Source organism: Lathyrus oleraceus, chromosome 6, assembly GCF_024323335.1.
Source record: "Lathyrus oleraceus cultivar Zhongwan6 chromosome 6, CAAS_Psat_ZW6_1.0, whole genome shotgun sequence".
Taxonomy (NCBI): Eukaryota; Viridiplantae; Streptophyta; class Magnoliopsida; order Fabales; family Fabaceae; genus Lathyrus; species Lathyrus oleraceus.
In genome coordinates, this window is record NC_066584.1 from 463,705,704 (window position 1) to 463,720,515 (window position 14,812).

Below are 14,812 nucleotides of genomic sequence, written 5' to 3' on the forward strand. Positions count from 1 at the left end.
GAGTTGTCAAGCTCGAGTACCGTTCAGCCTCGATTGATAAGAAAAGGAAGATAATGTTCACCATGCTTGAACTAAAGACAAATGATGATTTGAAGGTTATGTGGAGTACCTTTACCGTTACTCAACAAATGATCCAATTGAAGTGGATACGACAATTCAAAGATATTATAAGAATGTTACAACGTCTTAAACCACCTGTTTTTAATGACATGTAAAGTTAAATTTATGTAATGTTTATTTTGATGTTAATTTATGTTGGTTTTCCATTCTGCCATTGTTTCTGTTTATGTTTTGAACTAACAAAGCATATTCTAGAGATGCATATCCGGAAAGTTCATATGCTAATGAATTAAGGGGGATTATGGAGATGCATCTCCGAATCAACCTTTTGTACATACGGAGATGCATCTCCGAATTAAATTTTAACATAATAAGAATTTCTCATCATTTTCATCTTAGTTGTATAGAGAGACATCTCTGAATACTAGAGGTGGTATTGTACAGATACAGTTTTTGGCGTAGGGCAGTGTAAATATATAAGAATTCAGTTTCTAAATGTATCGAATGTTGAGAGTCACACATATAATACTACTATGGTCTAAATAGTGGTTATAAGTATTGAGCATTCTCTGGACCTTTTACAACTTGACAGCAATGTAGCACGTCCAAAATAAAACTGCTCAAAATAGATCCTAAATTGTCTGAGATATATAACAACGTAATCACATCAATATGTTGTAAGTCTTTACTGTTTTGATGAATTCAGTTTTTTACTGTAAGAAATGAAGAGATCCAATGGCATAAAAAACTTTGACGTTATTGCAGCCAAACTGAGGTTCCTTCCTGTATTAAAATTAATAGATAGGTTCAAAAAGACAACTTCTTGGCTTTGACAGAATCCCCGATTTCAGTTAGTATACCAGTAACAAGAAAAACACAGAAAAAATTGTATACACAATGGTTAGGTACTAGACATTACCTCTGTCCAAGGAAATTAGAGCATAGACAGGAATACAAGTGCAATATTAATGTTCGTAATTTTGAGCTTGCATTGCTTTATCAAAGTGGTTTCTAATGCATAGTTTTATTTTTGCCTATGACATATATCTCACAATATTAATGAGTTTTTTTTTCTTCAATTCTGATCAGAATAAATAATGAGATTCTAATGGATATGGTTATTATATAGAAATATTGTTATCAAATTTTTTAATGATGACATGAGTGAAAATAAGAGGTATAAACTTCAAGTTTTCCCTAAAGCAACTGTTACAAGTAACATATTTACAAACTAAATTTACTGTTTCAAGTAACATATTTACAAACTAAATATACTGTTAAGACATTTACAAACTAAATTTTCCAACATCAGGGCATTTGGTCTAGTGGTATGATTCTTGCTTTGGGTGCAAGAGGTCCCGAGTTCGATTCTCGGAATGCCCCTTCTTTTTTTAATCTAAGCTTGACTTATTTGCTTGACTTATTGTTAAAATAATAATTAGGCTTCAGGGACTGCATGTGAATGCCTTGGGCTTCAGGGACTGCATGTGAATGCCTTGTGATGAGTGCTGTGATACTTGAATAATCGGAGTAGCAATCATTAAACTTAAGCTCACGCGAACTTAGAGTACACTCTCATGACCATATATTTTCCCTTGTAGCTAACCCCTTAGATCAATGAACCAACTAACTGAAAGTTAGAGTGATCTATAAACTCCAACCATGGCCCTATTTTCCTACATTGCTGACTTGAGTGTTTTTTATTCTGCCAGAGTGGTGGAATTAGTAAGCTGTCCTTTCTTTAATCATTGATAATTGTTTTTGCTCTATTTCCATGAACTTGTGTTCTATTAAACTTCAACCAATATTTTACTATGTGTGAGAGAGATACTACTATGAATTCAAATAGAATAGGAGAGAATCACTCCTCAAGGGTTTCCCCTTCACAAAAGAGAATATTCTATACTCAAGGGTTTCCCCGTTCAATGTAGCCCCTGACCAATCGACAATCACGTTCCCCTCCGTTCGTGTTTCCGCCCCATGTTTTTGCAGCATAGGCAAGTTTAAAAGTCATATCTCTTGCCAAATCAGCTTCAATCGTTGCCATTGTCTCTGCGCAGCCACCCACAAAACACCCATTCAAGCTTCTATGGTTTTCCATAAACTGCTTCTGTTGGCAGCTTTGCAATCCCTCTTTAAAGATTTGATCTTCACATGTGATCGCTAATGTTGTTTCGTCTTCCCACGGTCACATGTGATCGCTAATGTTGTTTCGTCTTCCCACGGTCACATGTGATCGCTAATGTTGTTTCGTCTTCCCACGGTCACATGTGATCGCTAATGATTCTGATTTTTCTGCAAATTTATCAGTATTCGGCGGCTTTGGCAGCGGTGGAAGAGCCACGCCCCAATAACAAGACTTCAGCAGAAAATTCCGTGTGACCGGTCCTCTCATGATTCTGCTCCCTGTTCCTTTTATTTGATCCAACGACTTTGGTTAAATTGGCACTCTTGCAAAAAGATATACATCCCACAATCTTGACATCTTCTTTACTGGTGTGTGCGCTATCGAGCTTTGAGTTACTGTGGTCGCTCTCCATCATTACCCATTTCTTGTTTCTTCTCTAGTATCTTCACCAATTACTCCACTTCATTTATGCAGTTTTTTTCTCTCCTTTTGCATTTGTTGCTTCACAACACGGTTATTATAGCTTGCTCTGAATTTCAATCAGATTTGAAAAGAATGACGCTGAGTTTAAATTTGGGTCCTCTTGACACCAAGAAAACCAACGCATGGCTTCTCCCTCCATGCTCATGAAATCCCATTGCAAATGATCGAGTTTTTGAGTTTCTTGCACCTCAAAAATCTTTTCAGCCCTTGCAAGCCCCCCAATGGGATCTTTCCCGTTAAAAGTTAGCCAATTCAGCCTTTGTGGTATCTCCATTTCCGACAATGACAACACTGGCACTCCTCGAAGATCCGGCAGGTCGAACCAGTTGTTAGGACCATAAGAATTGGATTTCAAAGAAAGAACACTTTTACAAAAGAGAAAATCTCTAGTCAAGGGCTTCCCCTTCACAAAAGAGAATACTCTCTCCTCAAGGGGTTTTTGCCATCACAATAGAGTTGCTACTGTATTTACAAATGATTTTAATATTCAATAATGATCATTGTATTATTCTATTTATAAAAATAATCACAAAACAATCTCAACTACTCTTAACTGCTTTAATTATTCGCTATTCTATATCCTAACAGATACATCATCAAGTAGCATGTCACATATGCATCGGACGGAATCAATTGCATCAATGTGAAAATATCTAATAGACTAAACCTACTATATTGCTTGTATCACATGTGTAGTGAACTGAAATCCAAACCTTCAAAAAGGGGCATTCCGAGAATTGAACTCGGGACCTCTCGCACCCTAAGCGAGAATCATACCACTAGACCAAATGCCCTTGTATGAAGAGGTTTTGTTAGTGAATGCCTAAATTAGTTAGTTCAGGCAATTATTTTAGACAAAAATTGAATTTAGACTTCTTATTTTTACCATATGTCCTCTTTACATTGGTAGCATACACATATTAACAACATTTTACTATGTCAGAGTTGTATTGCCACTTTTACATTTCCATTACTATTATACACAAGTTCATTGTTGAAATTAAGAAAAAAATGGCTAATCCATCTAGCATTGTCAGAATATTATACAACAATCAACTTTTATAAGGTGAAGTTGACTATATGAAACAAAATTCGTCATAATGGTATAACTTATAGCAAATCATAGATATAGCAAAAATATAGTCCTTTATGCATTTCTTAATAGATTTTTAGTGATTTTTCATGGCATTTCTCTACAACTAGCAATTGTGCCACCAAGCATATGATCTATTCTCCTCTGTATAGAATTTATAGATTTCATCTACAAGTGTTCAAACCACCTAAGTCAATGTTTAACCATGATATCTACAATATGTGTCAGTTTGCTACCCAACTCTCTCTTTAATGCTAATTCCTAATCCTATCTCATTTTTATTTTGTTAGGGATCCTTTCTTCTCTGTTATTTTGACTAATCCAGTGCATCATCCTCGTGTACCTCGCTCCTGCTACACTCAGTAATTTTGGGTTGGTTTAGTACTGTCCAACACTACATTTCAAACAACAGTGCAACTTTTTTTACATTATTTTAAAAGAAATTATTAGTAATTTGTGATTGCAAAAGGAAGAGTTTGCCATGTTAGGACATAAGTATGGCTACTGATATTCATGTATTACAGCATTCTTCTCAAGGCATTCACATGCAGTCCCTGAAAGCTAATAGTTATTTAATGAATACACTAGAAAACAAGTCAAGCTTATCAGTTTCCATATCTATAACAAATATAAAAATAAATCTGTTGGCTTATTCATATTGAGTTAACCTTCGATGCCTTCAAAATAATTTTTTTTTAAAAAGGGGCATTCCGAGAATCGAACTCGGGACCTCTCGCACCCAAAGCGAGAATCATACCACTAGACCAAATGCCCTCATATGAAAAGTTTTAGTTTGTAAGTAAGTTAGCTGGGACAATTGTTTTAGGGGTGAAGTATGAAGTCAATGCCTCTTATTTTCAACATTTGTCATCACTAAACAAGTGGATGACAAAATTTATTTCTAAGATCCATATCCAAATAGGATCTCAATGTGTATTCTGATCAAGACTGAATAAAAAAACAATGAAATTCCTCAGACAGGGGTAATGTCTAGGCCTTAACCATTGTGGTTACCGTATTTTTCGTGTTATTGTTATATACACTGAAATTGGGCCTTCTATCAAAGCCAAGAAGTTGCCTTTTTAAACCTTTCCCTTTAGTTTTGATAATGGAAGGAAACTCATATATTAACTGCAATAACCTCAATTTAATATGCCATCAGATCTTTTTTTTCTTACAGTAAAAAGCTGAATTCATTGAAGACAATGGAAAATTACAAACATCTTGTTGTGACTATGTGTGACATTTCAACAGTTGGAAGCCCTACAATTAGGAGTTTATCCTTAGTGGTCAGAAGGAAGAAAATCAGAGCAGACACAAAACTACCTAGGAAAGAAGGGTTAGCAGAAGAGATGATGTAAATGGTGCAGATTATTTCAAAAAGGGAATCAAATTCTATTCAAAGGAATGCTGCAAACCAGGAAAGATAGGGGTAATGTCAACGGATTATCCTTCTTCAGGATAACTACATATTAAGGAAACAACCAGGTTGAAGGTCAGAAAAGGAGTGTAGGAAGTAACTCAGATAGAGGCAGCTCAAGTAATATGCAGGGAGAGGGGTGTAATGGTAGAATTGGTGGAGCAAGAATACTATCCGGTGCTGAGTTATAAGATAAAAGGGAATATGGCCTTTGTTTTGGTCTTTTGGAAGTGATGAGAAAAAAGAGTAAAGTGACTCAACAGAGAGCACGTGGAGGCACATAGACTGGAATGCATGTTTGTATATCTTTCACTATGTATATAATGCCAGATGGACGTTGGGTTATTTACATTTGTGGAGGAGTAACAATGGAAGGAAGGTGAGGGGTTTTGGTTGATAATGAGAGCATCTCATAACTTCATAGATGGCAAGCTGGTCCGAGAATTAAGCTCAGTAGTTCAAGAAACCCCCAAGTATTGTAAGGAAGTAGGGGCTGGACTCAAAACCAGTACCAGGGGGCATTTAGGGGAGTTAATATGAAGTTGTCAAATTTGTGAGGTTCAGCAGGATTTTTCATTAACTAGTAAGGCAAAGGTTTTGTTATAAGTGGAATGATTTGCTGACTAAATTGAGGGAGATCAGAGCTAATTTCAAGAATTACATCTGTTGATGGATTGGAGGAACAACCAACTATGGCTGAATCATCTGCTTCATTCCAACCAGACAAATTCTAAAACCTATAATTGAGGTAGAGGGAGAGACACTTTTTCTAAGCTTGATTTAAAATCAGAATACCCGAAATCCACATGAAGGAGGAACGTTACTTGAAGTTTCTTATGATTATTCAATAGTCTTGAAAAATAAATATTGTAAATAGTGAAGTGTTTCTGAATCGAATTCAGAAACACTTCACTATAGAAAAATAAATATTGTAAATTGGAACTAGGATTATTGTTCAGGTTAGATAATTGCTATAGTAATATAGAATTGACAACTAAGGTCACCTAAGGAATTAGAATCTATTTTGAGCATTTATATTTTGGAAGTCCTACATTACTCTCATCTGGTAGGGTTAGAGAATGCTCAGCATTTATAAGCTATAACAATTATTCAGACCATATTACTATCTCATGTGTGACTCCGAACATTTTACACATTTAGAAAGTAAATTCAGTGCCCTACACCAAAAATCACATTTGTACAATCCCGTTTCCTAGAAGTAACCAGAAAATACAGCAGAATATTAGAATATATAGAAACAGTTGGAAGAAACATTTTAACAAACAGTTAGAGTGCATTCAAAGTATTTGAATAAAACATGTTACTATAGTAGATTCCATTGGGTTTTCAAGAAAGACATAGAAATTGACGGCAATAGAAGATGTCTGTGAAAAGATGAAGTTATGGAGAAGATGAATAACCTGATGTAACGATTGAAAACACCGCTTTGAATATGCATTTATCCGTGTCCACAAAGAGACACTGTAAGCTAGAATTTTGTATTATTTTTTTATTATACTTTATACTTACTAGTATTTTAGTAGCACAAAAACATCTATCGTGTTTAGAAAGAAAAAGAAGAAGATTGAAAATCCACTCTAGTCCTTAAAAGTAGCTCGAGACATCGATAAAAATAGATACAACTTTTAATCATTAAAAAAATTATGATAACTTGATTCCTAAACAGAAAATTAATCTATAAATAAATTTTCTTCAATCAAAAATATTATTTTTTTAATTTTTTTTAAGGTGATAAGCAGTTTTAGAAGACTTGAGTCTGATTTAGAATAATGTTAGGAAATACTCATTTTATTTTATGGGTGAACATACACCTCTAAACATCCAAAAATATCTTTATTGAAGTTTAGAGATGCATCATTGAACGAACCTTATACTACATTAATTCTTGTATTTCAACCGGTCACCTCATTGTTGCCAAAATCTATTATGAAGATGCATCTCCGTATATTTTACGGGATGTATTCGAAGGCGCGTCTCCATAAAATTTCATGTACTCATTTATGATGTTTTTATTCATCGAGTTGGTTTATATAACGACCTAGTAATGTTTTCGGAGATGCATAATCGGAAATGTCAATCGGAAAAATAAATAAAATACTACCTTCAATGTTCTTCTTCCTCATGATTAAAGGAAGCTTCACTCTTAAAACCCTTAAAAAAATTCTTTCAATCTCGATTAACTTTTCAATACCAAAACATCATTCTTGTATTTTATCACATCAAATGGAGCAAAAGAAGATGTAATTTAAGGTAAAGTTCATTTATTTCATCCCTAATTTCTTGCATTAATCTGATTTTTGAGCTGAAAAAAGAATGTTGAATCCAGATATGCATCTTCGGACTAAGTTTCATGTGTTCTGAAGATCCATCTATGAATTTGATTGATAATTTGAGTTTGTAATCTATTTTTCTGTTATGATTTGTATTAGATATGGTGCACACATATATGTTTCTCAAAGCTAATGTGAGGATGAATGTTAAACCAGACGATGTAAAGGATGATGATAAACCAGATGAAGTGAAGAGTGATGTTAAACAATGTGTTAGACCGATTATTATCGAGGAAGATATTATTGAATAATTTACAAATAAATAAAAGTTTATTGTTCGTGAACATATGCTACAATGGGTCCGCATGGAGACTAGAAAATTGGGGTTTGGTGTTGTAATTAGAAGGTCTGACAATGATTATGATAAAAGACAAGCATTTATAACAATGAGATGCGAGAGAAGTGGTATGTACCAACCACTGATTAGAAAGTTGAAACGTGATGACACCGAATCGAGAAAATGTGAGTGTTTGTTTAAATTATGCGGATACCGTAAGGAAAATGATACATGTAAATTTAATGTGGTTTCTAGTATACATAATCATGTCTTGGGTGACAAGCTAGTCGGTCATCCCATATATGTCATCTTATTCTGGAGAAGAATAAATTTGTTTTAAACATGGCATTAAACATGGTGGCACAAAAAATCATACTTGCAACTTTGAAATGAAAAAGACCTCAAAATGCGGTAAGAGGTCAAAGATTTGAATTGTAACAATTGTTTAAGCTTTTGGAAGATGACCACTATGTTTCTAAGTACAGAGTTTGTGAGGATAAAGTCATTATTCGAGATATATTTTGGACTCATCCTGATTCCATTAACTTGTTCAACATATTTCTCACTGTGTTCATAATTGATTCAACATACAAAATAAACAAGCATATGCTTCCACTATTGGAAATTATTGGTGATACTTCTACGGAGATGCCTTTCCAGTCAGTTTTTATTTTTTGGAATCCAAAAAAAAGGACAATGTTACATGGGCTTTGGAAATGTTCAAGACTATGTTGAAGGATCAAGAAAACATGCCAAATATAATTGTTACTGATCGCGACACCGCACTGACAAGTTTGGTTGCAACGATGTTTCCTACATTGTATGCATTACTTTATAAGTATCACATAACAAAAAATGTGAGATGCCAACTAAAATATGCGGTTGGCACTAGGGGTGCTCAAAACCAAACAAACCCAATAGAAAACTGCAAACCAAACCAAAGCAAACCGAAATCACAAAAAAACGCATTTGATTCGGATTTGTTTGGGTCATTTTTTAACAAAACCGCACGGTTTGGTTTGGATTGCGGTTTGTATTTTTCAAACCGAACTAAACCAAACCAAACCGCATTATTTTACAACCCAAACTTCACTTATCCCACATCCAACCCAAACCTCAAACCTAGTATGTCTTAACCTTACAATTACAAACGATCTTCTCTTACTCACACTTAGGGTTTCAATTTCAACATTCTTAAATCTCTCATAATAGTATCGCACATTCTTCTCATCTTTTTTTCCATGTAGGTCTCACATATTCTACTCTAATAAGTCCTCTTTTGTGTTCTTTCTTTTTCATCTTTTATGTTACTGTTTTCTCTTCCAATTACGTTTTTATCGCACCTTTCTTCTCAATCTCGCATCTCTTATGTTCTTTTTTCATCTTCTCTAATCTCTCATCTCATATGTTTTTTATGTTTTATTATAATGTCTTTGATATTATTTTATGCTACTATTTATATATGTTTTGATTCCACTTTTGTCTAATCTGATTTTTTATATATTGAATGAAACGTTTTTGTCTAAATATGATGAGTTTTTATGTTATTTAGTAATGTCTGAATGAATAAATACAAAGTTATGTTATTCTCTATAGGTGTATGTATGACTCAATAAAAATATTATAAAAAACCGAACCAACCTAAACCGCATTGGTTTGGTTTGGTTTGATTTTATTTCTAAAAGCCAACTGAACCAAACTGAACCACATGCTTTTTTATTTTGCGGATCAGATGATTTTTATCGCCAAAACCGCACCGCAAACACCCCTAGTTGGCATCAAACAAATTAAGGGTGAAGATGGAAAAATAGTCAAACCTAGTGTGGTGTTGGAAAAGATAATGGATGCATGGAATGGTATAATAAATTCTTCCACGAAAGAGTTATATGATGAATCTATAATACATTTCAAGAGGAGGGGTGCAAGATATCCAGATTTCCTGAAATATGATGAGAGTAATATTTTGGATAAGGTGAAAGAGAAGATTGTTTGTGCCTTGAAAGATAAGGTTAGACACTTTGGTAGTACAATAACTAATAGAGTTAAATTTTTACATGCTACACTAAACAATTGGTTAGGAAACAGTAAATGTGATTTTTGTCGAGATTGGAATGTCATGAACTAAATGATCTAAAACTAACATAATGAGATACAAATATTTTTTATCTTACTTATTTTCTTTGACATTGAGGACAATGTAGAATTAAAGTATGGGGGAGGAATTTCCCGTTTTCTTGTTTAGATTTATTGTTTTCTAGGATTAGGATTTCTCTGATTTCTAGTTTATGACTTTATACTTTCTACAATTTAATTGTTATTGGTTTGAGTCATCTACATGTGTTTACGAGTCATTTATGTGTGTGATTTTTGTTTGTCTTCTATGCTTACCCATTTTTTAGCCAACTTTTTTTGTTGAAAAAACTTATGATTGACATTGAACTAAGAAAGTATATTGATTTCAAAGGAGAACAGACTGAGGTTAAGGACATTGGAACTTTGTTAACGAAATCGTTGTTGTCCCAACACCTAAAGCATCCAAAATTGGATATCAATTTAAATACGCATTGTAACATAGTCTCTAGTTCCTTTTTGAAGTAATCTTCGAGTAGTTTGTTTATACAGCTAGGCATACTCTAGATTCGCACACTAAGTTTGGTTAGCTGAGGAAATTTTGCAAAAATTAAAAAGGGCAGCAAAAGGCAACAACACCTACTAAGTTTGGTAACTCTCACCCGGTTACTTAACCTAAAGGTGGTTAAAACCCAATGTCCACAAAAAATAAAATAAAATATTTCGTGCTTAAACATGCTTATGATCAAAAACCAATATGCAAGCATGAACAAATAAGTAAACAAAAATTCTTCGATTTTTCCTTATGTGTGTGCGATGATTATCCTTATACTAAATGCTTTAGTGTGATGAAAGGAGATGAAAAGAAAATAGGATAAAGAGACTTAGGTACAAGACCATGGTTTGAATTGATATGTAAGCGAGATACTTTAATCCATAATTTACAGTTTGTGTTTCTATAATATCCTTAGCGTTAACTTGAGTAACGATAGAATTGATCTCTAGTCGATCCGAATTTTGGATCACGTACAAGTATTGATGTTAGTATTTTTCATGGGCTCTTTTCACATGTATGTTTTTGCATTTACCTTCTCTTTATGGAAACTAAGTTGCTTAAGGACAAACAACAATTCAAGGGCGGGGGAGTTTGATAACAAGCGTTTCCACGTTTTAATTGACTTGATTTTAGTAAGTTTTAGGGTCTTTTATGTTCCTTTTATTCTAATAATCTGATTTTTTATTTTTCATTACAGGAAAAAAATGATCGATATCAAATACGGAAAGAAATCGAGAAAAAACAAGAAAAATGCAAAAACATAGGCTATAGCGAGGACCATGACGGTCAGGAAGTCATGCATCATGATGGGCAAGAAGTCATGCACCATGATGCTCATCATGGATCCTGGATCCAGAATCCCACATTCAACGCATCATGACGGGCATGCAGTCATGCACTATGACACCTAGTCCATAATTTTCTGCGTTTTTGTTGCAGTTCTGCCCTATTTTCTCCACGATTTCACACAAATTTTGGGACTTTAGGAGTGAGATTTTCACTATTAATAGCCCTGTAATAAATTGTAATGGCATCCAAACACACTTGCACTAATTTCACTTTAATTTTCATCATTAAAATTCTCCATTTGAGTTTTTATGCCGCTTAGCTATTTTTTCAAGTTCTAAAGTTAGTTTCCAACTGTTCTTTAATTTCTGCACTCCTGTACCTCTTGGATTAAAGTCTCTATTTAGAGCAAGATTTATTCTAGTATTATTTACTTCATTTACAGGTTCTACTTTATTGTTTTAATTATGAATTCATTATATGTCTGTGTTGCTTTTCTATTTATAATGTTTGAGTAGTCTTTTTTAGAAATCGAAACATGAGCAATATCTTATAAATTTAATTTATGTGAATTATTTAGTTATCCAATCGTAATAAGAAATAAAACGTTGTTTTGTAATTTCTTTTTTTAAAACAAAATATGTTTACTATGAAAGTAGAAACACCGAGATATCGTTTACGCGTCGAAAGGGCGGAAATGTTATCTGATGTAGAAATTTGAATGATAGGTTCTGATGACCATGCGAAAGCGGATCATAATTGACCGAGAGAATGCATAAGTTTCTGTTTTGATTTTTCTATTTTGAAAAGAAAAGACTTGTTACGAAAGCATGACGTTGAGATACCATTTACGTGTTAAAAGGCGAAAACGGTATTTGACCTTGATATTCAAACCTTTAATTTAAAGATAGCGAAAGCATATGTAAATTAATTGAGAAACTATCTTCAACTTGTAAATAAACTTAATATTTACATTATGAAAGTCGGTATTTTGCGAGTTTAAGGTTCAGTAACGCACCAACGAAAGTGGGTGTTACCACTAATTTAGTGTTTTCTACATATAACAAAGTTCTCGTAATTATTATGTGATGAATTTTACACGAATAAGATTGATAAATACAAATCAATGTTTCAAGCTTTTATTATTAATATTGAATTAAATTCATTACTTCCATTTTTCGCAAAAAAATAGTTTTTTCGCATAGCCTTAAAAAAACATAAGAATAATAGATTAGAGTACCCCTCTCTCTCTCTCTCTCTCTCTCACACACACACACACACACACACATTGCTTCTCTACTCTAGTTTTAAAAAAACCGAGTTATAGGTATGAGAAACTATAAATCCGACGACAGGAATAAAAAGTCCACCAACATTGACTCAGATATTAGTTAGTTGGTTATAAAAGATTCTAAAACAATGAACCGAAGCTCTCAACTTCTGTTATACGAATCTATTTGAATGTTGCATTGCAGATTGATATCAAGGTCATTGAAGAATCAAACCTATTTAAATCAATAATTATGATTATTCATAATTACAAATGTTTTAAGAGGTAATTTGGGAGTTTGGCAGTGTATGGATGTTTGTGTTTCCGTTTGGACCAAGAAAATGTCAGTAAACAAACATTGAATTCATGGATATTTGAACCCAGGTATCTGGGAAAGGGCAAAATATTTGATGGAAGAACATGGAATCCTTTTGAACAACCTGTGTTATAATAGGAAAGCCTTATATCTTAAAAATTAATTCATCAAGTTGATGATAAAATGCATGGCCGTTCCGGTGGACATTATGCACTTGTTACACAACAACCCCTTAAAGGAAGGGCATCAAGTTGATGATAAAATGCATGGACGTTCCGGTGGACATTATGCACTTATTACACAACAATCCCTTAAAGGAAGGGCCAAACAAGGAGGACAACGGGTAGGCGAAATGGAGGTTTGGGCCCTCGAGGGATTCAGTGTTGCTCATATTTTATGGATGCTCTCCCTGTAGCTTCAAGATCTTCAACAATAAATTAAAATAACCAATCTTTATTTATATTTATAAATCCGACGACAGGAATAAAAAGTCCACCAACATTGACTCAGATATTAGTTAGTTGGTTATAAAAGATTCTAAAACAATGAACCGAAGCTCTCAACTTCTGTTATACGAATCTATTTGAATGTTGCATTGCAGATTGATATCAAGGTCATTGAAGAATCAAACCTATTTAAGTAAATAATTATGATTATTCATAATTACAAATGTTTTTAAGAGGTAATTTGGGAGTTTGGCAGTGTATGGATGTTTGTGTTTCCGTTTGGACCAAGAAAATGTCAGTAAACAAACATTGAATCCATGGATATTTGAACCCAGGTATCTGGGAAAGGGCAGAATATTTGATGGAAGAACATGGAATCCTTTTGAACAGCCTGTGTTATAATAGGAAAGCCTTATATCTTAAAAATTAATTCATCAAGTTGATGATAAAATGCATGGCCGTTCCGATGGACATTATGCACTTGTTACACAACAACCCCTTAAAGGAAGGGCATCAAGTTGATGATAAAATGCATGGACGTTCCGGTGGACATTATGCACTTATTACACAACAATCCCTTAAAGGAAGGGCCAAACAAGGAGGACAACGGGTAGGCGAAATGGAGGTTTGGACCCTCGAGGGATTCGGTGTTGCTCATATTTTATGGATGCTCTCCCTGTAGCTTCAAGATCTTCAACAATAAATTAAAATAACCAATCTTTATTTATATTTAACTAAATTATAGAAAAGTTAAAACTCCTAATCTTCAATTTGGGGCATTCTAAGAATTGAACTCGGGACCTCTCGCACCCTAAGCAAGAATCATACCACTAGACCAAATGCCCTGAGTGACTGTTGTATTGCCAATTTTACATTTTCCCAGTTGAAATTAAAAAGAAAATGATCAATCCATCTAACATTTTCACATTATTATACAACAATCTGTTTCGTCCCAGCAGGTGAAGTTGCCTTTGTGTCACCACTATCCATAGAATTTATTCTCCTTATATGGAATTTATAGGTTTACCCCATATATGTTCATAACCATCTAAGTCATATATTTAACCATGTTATCTATAGGTGCTAGTTTTCTACGCGAACTCTCTCCATGGTAGCATCCTCATGGACCAGGACCTCACTCCTCTACCCCGAGTATTTTATTGTTGGCTTTTTACCGTCCAACACTTTATTTCATATAACAATTCAATTCTTTCACATTATTATAAAACAAAATTATTTGTCAATTGTGATTGTAAAAGGAAGAGTTTGGCTATTAAAAGGAAGAGTTTGGCTACTAATATTTGAGTTGAGTGTACACATCAGATTATATTTGATGTGACAAAAAAATAGATTACTTGGCATATTGATAGATGAGGTGTCATGCTATAATTCTGAAATTCTGTTTTAATAAAATAGAAATAATAATAATTAATAATAAAATAGAAATAGATTCATGAATCAGAGAGCATTCACATGCAGTCCCTGAAACCTAACTATTATTTAACAAATAAACGAGAAACCAAGTCAAACTTCCACAGCTTCAAAACAATAAAAAA

The 14,812-nt window shown here is 33.7% G+C and overlaps 3 non-coding genes across 3 annotated transcripts; 1 reads left to right on the forward strand and 2 right to left on the reverse strand.

Moving 5' to 3' along the window:
* Positions 1-1,371: 1,371 nt before the first annotated feature.
* TRNAP-UGG (transfer RNA proline (anticodon UGG)) lies at positions 1,372-1,443 on the forward strand. Its single transcript has one exon. It is a non-coding gene; the product is annotated as a tRNA-Pro (tRNA).
* A 1,950-nt stretch (positions 1,444-3,393) lies between these two features.
* Positions 3,394-3,465, reverse strand: TRNAP-AGG (transfer RNA proline (anticodon AGG)). Its single transcript has one exon. It is a non-coding gene; the product is annotated as a tRNA-Pro (tRNA).
* Positions 3,466-4,466: 1,001 nt separating this feature from the next.
* On the reverse strand, positions 4,467-4,538 carry TRNAP-UGG (transfer RNA proline (anticodon UGG)). Its single transcript has one exon. It is a non-coding gene; the product is annotated as a tRNA-Pro (tRNA).
* Positions 4,539-14,812: the final 10,274 nt, after the last annotated feature.